Source organism: Aristolochia californica, unplaced genomic scaffold (assembly GCF_029961685.1).
Source record: "Aristolochia californica isolate CCGP_79_NKW_82.1479 unplaced genomic scaffold, dmAriCali1.0.hap1 SCAF_10, whole genome shotgun sequence".
NCBI classification, from domain to species: domain Eukaryota; kingdom Viridiplantae; phylum Streptophyta; class Magnoliopsida; order Piperales; family Aristolochiaceae; genus Aristolochia; species Aristolochia californica.
In genome coordinates, this window is record NW_027181771.1 from 24,213,497 (window position 1) to 24,222,596 (window position 9,100).

The window sequence follows — 9,100 nt, forward strand, 5'->3', positions numbered from 1 at the left end:
TTGAAATTCGCTGAGAATAAGTGAATATTTCTCTGTAATTTTTTTTTTTTACATATTTTCAATGAAATTGTTTTATCGAAAATAGCATATATTTACTAGAATTTTTGAATTTTATCAAGAATAAGTAGATATTTATCAATTAATTTTTTTTGTTAATGTTTCCTACTTATTCTTGGGAAAATTATTTTATTGAGAAAAAATATATTTCTCAATGATTTTTTATTTCATAGTGAATAGTGAATATTTTTTATTTTTTCCTAACTATTTCTTAGAGAAATTACTTCTCTGAGAATAGTATATATTTCACAAATATTTTTAATTTCACCAGTAAGAAGTGATTTTTTATTTTTATCTTTCCTTCTTTTTTTTAGTGAAATTATTTGACCGAGAATAGCATATATTTCTAAGAGATTTTTAAAATTTTCCAATAATTAGTTAAAATTTTGCTTTTGTCTTTCTCTAACTTATTCTCGAGGTTTTTTTTTGTTGAGAATAGTATATATTTCTCGGTGATTTTTTAATTACTTTAAGAATAAGTGAATATTTTAATTTTTAATTTCCCCCCTTTCTCTTGGCGAAATAATTTTTCAAAAATATTATATATTTTTTTAATATTTTATTTTATTTGAGAGTAAGTGAATTATTTTTCTTTTTTTTCCTAACTTATTATTGACAGGATAGTTTCGACTAGAATATCTTGGTGATTTTTTAAGTTCATTGAGAATAATTGGTTCTCTCCATTTAGTGGAAATCTTTTTCTCGACGACATTCAAATTTCATCGAGAAATATATACTTATCTCAAAAAAATATCATGGAGAAGAAAAAACTTTGAGAAACATTAATTTTCCTGTAGCATAAGAAGTTAGAGCAACTCAATTGAAGATGGCTATGAACTACTTCCGACGAGCACACTCCTACTTAGGTTGTTTGATTTGAATGAAAGTTGAATTATGTCTAAACTTGTAGCCTTTGCATGAAGTCTTGTTTACTTGAATGGGACACAATCATGTTCAAGCTACGGGAGTAAAAAGTATGTAATTAGAAAAGAGTAAATGATTTTATATATTGTGTTGGCCCCAAGATCCCCATTAAGATAATATTACTAATAATATCTGTTAAATATGAGGAGCATTAAAAAAACCCTTTAAAAACATTTCTAACAGCATATTCGTTCGATCCACCATGGCCCATTTCAACGATCCATAGAAAGGGAAGAAATTTGCTCATACTAGAAAGCACACCATCAACATCTAGTAACACCATTAGACTAAAAAACAAAGGAAGAATCATCTTTTTTGGAACACAACCAGTCCAAAAAAAGGCAAGAAGAATAAAATGAACAAAAGGAGATGACCATATAGGAAGAAATAAAATTTGAAGTGCCAACAGTCGAAGGAGTCAAACCCATCTATAAAAGTCATGCATAATAAGTGAAAAAGATGAAAGCCTAGAGTGAAAAAACAAAATTAAGCAGTGAAGCATGTGGTGAATCGGAGCAAGAAGAGTTGACCCCTATGGAAGGAGTCGACCTCATGTCATGATGGAGTGAGCAAAACCATAGTGGGAGGAGTTGATCATTGTACTGAAGTGCATATAGCAAGAGTCGACAACATGGAAGGAGTTGACCCCATCAGAGTAAAAAATGACAAAAAGGATTTGACTCGATGTAATAAAAAGTTTTGAAATAAAAAAAAAATCAATGGACCCTTATAGGGTGCAAAAGAAAGAGGAGTTGAACTCTGGGGTGGAGAGGATTCAAACTTTGGGGAGGATTCAACTAAAGAATCAAGCTATTAGAAGAAAAGTTGTGGAGGCCATGTTCTAGCAATTCAATTTCTTGAATATCGGGTCCAAATCCAAAAATTTTAGGTTTCCAAATTATGTAAGTAACCTATAATATGTTCGGTAGTAAAAATAGGAACTATTGATTTTTTTTACAAAATTGCAACAAAATATATAAGCTAAACTAAATCCTAACACTCATAACCCTTGTGGCTCTTTCCCTCTCAAAACTACATCACAATTTTACTGCTCTCTTAGTATCACATAATTACTTAGCTTAGGCCTAACAAAACCTTGTATGGCTTTTTCTATTTCTCTATAAAAATAATTATGACCAATCGCAGTCTGAATGTTTATACAAACGATTTCTTCTTTTTTTTTTTAACTTTTCACTATTAAATAGTGTCCTTAAATCTCATGAAAGGTTCCCGAGGATTATTAATAATAACCAAGTCTTTAATTTATTTATTTTAATAATTACCTAAAAAATATTTTCTATAACAAAGGGATAAGAATAAATCATCTATGAGATAATAATGTAATTACATAATAAATTATAGTTAATATTTTGTATTAACTAATTACTTGATCAATAACTCAATTAGTTACTTCACAAGTCATATTACATTAACATGACTTGATCAATTTATAATGTGCATCAATATGATCATGCAAATTATTATACTCTCACTGATTAATAATTTAAATCGGGAACCAAATAGTTATATTTAGTTTGTAGTTTAATTTTTCTAACTTTGGAAGTATTTCCATCGATATACAAAGAATATATGTGTATCTTACTAATTAATTTCTATTTTCCATTTTAAGAAAATCTATAGAAAAAGTTTTTATCAAAATGATAATATATAAGGATATTTGAAAAAATTTAATAATAACAAATAAATCACTTAATTAAAATATATTAATTAATTTTTATATTATGTTAACCAAATTAAGTTGATTGATCATTTAATTGTTTTTATTTAATTTAAATTAAGTATTTAAATTAAATATTTTCTTAAAATACAACAAATAAATTATAATAATATTTAATGAAAATTTAAAATTCTAATGTTTAATTGTTTTATTTATTCCAGTGATAAAATCTTATCTCATTCCACATAAAAGCACTATTATACTTGATTAATGACTTACATAGCACTATGTTGGTAGTAAGAGGAAATGTTAAATATAACTATATGTGAGAATAGGTGATTAATTATCTGTGATTATATTTTTTTCCTACTTATTCTCGATAAATTATTCCTAGAATAATATCTATTTCTTGATGATTTTTGAAATTCGCTGAGAATAAGTGAATATTTCTCTGTAATTTTTTTTTTTTACATATTTTCAATGAAATTGTTTTATCGAAAATAGCATATATTTACTAGAATTTTTGAATTTTATCAAGAATAAGTAGATATTTATCAATTAATTTTTTTTGTTAATGTTTCCTACTTATTCTTGGGAAAATTATTTTATTGAGAAAAAATATATTTCTCAATGATTTTTTATTTCATAGTGAATAGTGAATATTTTTTATTTTTTCCTAACTATTTCTTAGAGAAATTACTTCTCTGAGAATAGTATATATTTCACAAATATTTTTAATTTCACCAGTAAGAAGTGATTTTTTATTTTTATCTTTCCTTCTTTTTTTTAGTGAAATTATTTGACCGAGAATAGCATATATTTCTAAGAGATTTTTAAAATTTTCCAATAATTAGTTAAAATTTTGCTTTTGTCTTTCTCTAACTTATTCTCGAGGTTTTTTTTTGTTGAGAATAGTATATATTTCTCGGTGATTTTTTAATTACTTTAAGAATAAGTGAATATTTTAATTTTTAATTTCCCCCCTTTCTCTTGGCGAAATAATTTTTCAAAAATATTATATATTTTTTTAATATTTTATTTTATTTGAGAGTAAGTGAATTATTTTTCTTTTTTTTCCTAACTTATTATTGACAGGATAGTTTCGACTAGAATATCTTGGTGATTTTTTAAGTTCATTGAGAATAATTGGTTCTCTCCATTTAGTGGAAATCTTTTTCTCGACGACATTCAAATTTCATCGAGAAATATATACTTATCTCAAAAAAATATCATGGAGAAGAAAAAACTTTGAGAAACATTAATTTTCCTGTAGCATAAGAAGTTAGAGCAACTCAATTGAAGATGGCTATGAACTACTTCCGACGAGCACACTCCTACTTAGGTTGTTTGATTTGAATGAAAGTTGAATTATGTCTAAACTTGTAGCCTTTGCATGAAGTCTTGTTTACTTGAATGGGACACAATCATGTTCAAGCTACGGGAGTAAAAAGTATGTAATTAGAAAAGAGTAAATGATTTTATATATTGTGTTGGCCCCAAGATCCCCATTAAGATAATATTACTAATAATATCTGTTAAATATGAGGAGCATTAAAAAAACCCTTTAAAAACATTTCTAACAGCATATTCGTTCGATCCACCATGGCCCATTTCAATGATCCATAGAAAATGGAAGAAATTTGCTCATACTAGAAAGCACACCATCAACATCTAGCAGCACCATTTGACTTAAAAGACAAAGGAAGAATCATTTTTTTGGAAACAACCGGTCCAAATAAGGCAAGAAGAATAAAATGAGCAAAAGGAGATGACCATATAGGAAGAAATAAAAATTGAAGTGCTAATAGTCGAAGGAGTCAAACCCATCTATAAAAATCAAGCATAATCAGTGAAAAAAAATGAAAACCTAAAATGAAAAGACAAAATTAAGGAGTCAAGCATGTGGTGAAATCGGAGAAGAAGAGTTGACCCCTAAGGAAGGAATCGACCTCATGTCATGATGGAGTGAGCAAAACAGTAGTGGGAGGAGTTGATCATTGTACTAAAGTGCATATAGTAAGAGTCGACAACATCGAAGGAGTTGATCCCATCTGAGTGAAAAACAACAAAAAGGATTTGACTCTATGCACTAAAAATTTCTAAAATAAAAAAAAAAAATCAGTCGATCCTTATAGGGTGCAAAAGCAAGAGGAGTTGAACTCTTGGGCGGAGTGGATTCAAACTTTGGGGAGGATTCGACTACAGAATCAAGCTATTGGAAGAAAAAATTGTGGAAGCCATGTTGTAGCAATTCAATTTCCTGAATATCGGGTCCAAATCCAAAAATTATATGTTTCCAAATTATGTAAGTAACCTATAATATGTTTGGTAGTAAAAAAAAGGAACTATTTATTTTTTTCATAATTTTTAGACCTTTGTTTTCACCTTATTTTGCTAAATGTTGGAGAATTTGCTTTTTAACCCAAACTTGCCTCTAATGAAATTCTCTCTTCTCACAGTGAAAACCAAGCCTCCTAAGCTCTTGCACATGATTTAAGAAGTTTTCACCTCCTTCAAAGCTAGCTTAAAAGGCTGATAGTTTTCTTTATTGAGCTAAGAAATTATGTGTTGTTCATTTTAATACTTAAATCTCAGTTAGTTAAACATGTGTTAAGGGATTTTAAGACCATATTTGATTCAACCATTGCATTGTGTTATTGACAACCATTTGAAATTTTTTTTATAACCTCCTCTATTTTCATATCATATTAATGCATCCTTATATGTTATTTTATTGGGGCATTTGAAATGGCTTTTACTTAGTATTGAAACTTTGGGATAAAATTTCAAATCCAAGTATTTACATTTATATACTTTGAGATATATCAATGATAATTGGTCGAGTACAATGAACTGGTGCTAAGTACACTTTGAAAAATCATTCACTATAATTTATAATGCTACTTATGGGTTATAGTTTGAAATTTATTTATTTTGAGTTGAATTGTTTACGTCCCCCCGACTTGAAAAGCCAATCCCATATTTAAATTGAGCCGATATTTTCAAATGAACACATCTTTTGCCTATATTTTCAAATCAAATCATAAATGACTACTATGAGTTGTTTTCATTTTAAAACCAAGTTACTAAGGACTATTTTAAACTACTAATTACATTGGATAGATGTACCTATTTGTTTGTACCAAGATTAATAAAATTTTCCTATTGGGAGATAATTAATATTGCGTTACATTGTAACAAAGTAATACTTACAATTGGGTCAAACCTTCCTTAGGTAAGACCATCCTCACCCCCAATTTATTCAAGAAAAAAAAATTGGCAAAAGAATTGAAGGTGGGAAGTTGTGTTTGCAGTTGTTCTAGTCATAAAACCTTGTGTAGGTAGGTGATGCTGAAAATCTCTTTGTGGGTCTAGATTGGTGTGCCTAGTGAGTTGTTGAAAATCTATGTGCTGGTCTACCTTGTCAATTGATGAAAAATCTCATTGTGGGTCTAGACATGTATGCCTAATTAGTTGTTAAATCTGAGGGAGTACCATTGTAAGTTGGTTGTTATGGTCAATTGAATTGCATAAGTCCATTTGTGGGCAACATTGCAATTGGCCTTCGAGGTGATTTGCTTTATATGTTTTTGGGCAAGCAAAGATTAGTGGCTTCTTAAGATTATGAAACATCTTGAGGGGTAGACTTGCAATCAGCTGGAAGGATTTCAAACCACCCTAAAAATCCTATGTGTACTTTGTATGTAATTGCTTCTACGAATGCCATTGCTCATTGTGACATGAACTTTAAAATTGACCTTGGATTTTGAATTAATCAAAAGCACATAGGAACGAAGTAAAAGCAGTTAAAGTTAAGAATAAAAGTGAAAAAACCTACCATTTTATCAGACTATATATACCTTAATTGTAGATCATCCATATATTGGATTACCAATCAGTAAAATAGGAAATCAACACATAGAAAAAAAAATAAAAAATGTTTAGAAATCATGTCCAAGAAAAGTAGCAAGCAAGAGCCTGAGATTTTACTTGCAGCTTTAATGCCCGCGAAGAGTGAATTAAGCATAGCAAAAAAAAAAAGGAAAGAAAAAACTCAAAAAATGGGTTGTTCATTAAAAACTATAATAATGTGAAATAATATATATATGTTTCTCAAAATCACCAACATAAGTTCTTCTACACTATCAAAATAATAAATATCTACAAAAACAAAAACAAAAAAGACCAAGAAAATGTGTCCCCCTCCCAAGTCTTGGAAGTCGAATCTCCATTCAAAAGAGGAGGTGTTATGGTCCCGGATCTGATACATGGATTCGTTGGGAGGAAGAAGAGAAAAATGAAGATCAAGCCAAAGAGAAGCTTGAAAACCCTAGGTTCTTTGAAGAGAACGCACACCCCTCAGCTCGTTGAGGATAACTCAAAAATCATGTTTACTCTAAATCAATGCTTACTTTTCTCATTACTCTTACCCCTTAAATAGGGTTCACCCTTACAAGGTTTAAAATAAAATACTACCAAAATACCCCCAAATAAAATATTCCAAAAATGCCCCTATGGCCTATTAATTTTTTAACTAGCATAAAATAAAATAAATTAAAGAAAAATAATTTAAATAATAATATTATTGCGTGCATAACAGGGGGCAAGGCTGTCCTTCCCTAGGTAAAATCCCTATACCATCCCAATCCCATATCGAAGAGAAAGAAGGGATTTTGGAGTATAGAGAGAGAGAGAGAGAGAGAGAGAGAGAGAATTGTTTTTGTATTACTAATATAATTTCTAATAACTCTGATACCAATTTGTCTGGGGGGTACAATAATTCTTCTATAGGAATAGGTTGACAATACAATATAAATACAGAAAAACAGGGACAAGTTATTTATGATTATGGCTAAAGCAAAAGAAAGGAATAACATAAACTGGTATTAAGAAGGGGTTTCTTAATGAAAGATTGATTATAATGATGGCTAAAGCAAATGAAATAACTAACATAAGCAAACAAACTATATTCTGAAGGCTTTTCCTATATATAAAATCTTATACAGAATTGCTAAAAATAGATAAATTTTTGCACACAAAAATTATAAATAAAACAATAAACAGAATAAGCATACAAAATATAAAGGAAGTTCGTGGCGTTGTGACAGCTAGGAGCGATCCTTGTCTTTCAAAGCAGCAGGATCTGTCAGAGCTACAAGCCCTCACCCAGTAGTTTCCAGCCTAATAAACTACTTTTTGTTAACAAATTATAAAAGCCGTAAGAAATAAAAGACTAACAATAATGATTATAACAAAAAAAAGTTGTATCATAAATAAAGATAAAACCAAAGAGGAAAAATAGTAGATGTGAAATTTCCTAAAGGTACATCCTAATCCTTTACTGGTTGAATCTTTATCTTTCTTTCTTCAGGTATAGAGAACCCAAGACATGACGACTTGTATGGCTTCCTAGCAATTTTGTTTCTGCCACGAGCTCCTCTTTTTTTTCTCAACAACAAAGCCCTAATGCCTCCTTTGGCTAAACGGGCGAACATATGGGACATAGGATAGTGAAACATCAAAGGATCACCATAATGTTTTTACATCATGTAGGGGATTGACTCCAGATTAGAGAAAGAAATTATGGATTCAAACAGACAGAGGTTTAGGAGTTCCCTTTAGGAAAACCCCTAAGTAAATAAAATTACTTTTTAAAAAATAAGAACTTACTTGGAAACACAATTAATGTAGGAATTATGCAGGGGATTCAGAGGAAGAGAAAGAAGTCATGGGTTTAGAAAGCAAGGTGTGCAAGAACTGTGGTTTTTCATTCATATCTTCTATAACTTGCAACTGGGTATTTATTGACAAACCATTGCCGACACGGAATAGATAGAGATTGTCATCCGGGTGCTCATTGGGCCCCATTGTCAATGACTTATCTCATAATCTTTACAAGTGTGCGGCTAAGGTTAAACAAAACCCAAAAAGGAAAAATACAAACTTTTTACCAAGTCAAAAACAAGGTTCTAAAAATCCAGGGGCATCTTCAAACCACCATGAGCTGGAAAACTTATCTTCTCAAACCATGTGCTAAAACAGTGGGCTGGAAGCTTTTATCTCAAACCATATGATGAAACCATGGGCTGGAAAACTATGTGCATAAACCGTAGGCTGAATTTTTTGTCTTCTCAAATAGGATCATGTCTATCTATATTCTGAGTCAATGATAGTCTTTTCATCTGTCTTTTCTAGATAATCTTCTCAGTATCCTTTATCGTGAATAATAGTCTAAGTATCCATTATCTTTTTCTTTTCTAGATAATCTTCATAGTACTTTTGTCTTGCTATTTCCCATCTAAAGTGGTCAAATTGTGTACAGCTTTTGAGTCAAAGTGATAGTCTTCGTCTTCTTCTTGAGAATAACACTGAAGAGTTTGACTACCAGTAGATCCTGATTTACTAGATATTTCTGAGTCTTGTTTCCATAACCTTGTTCTT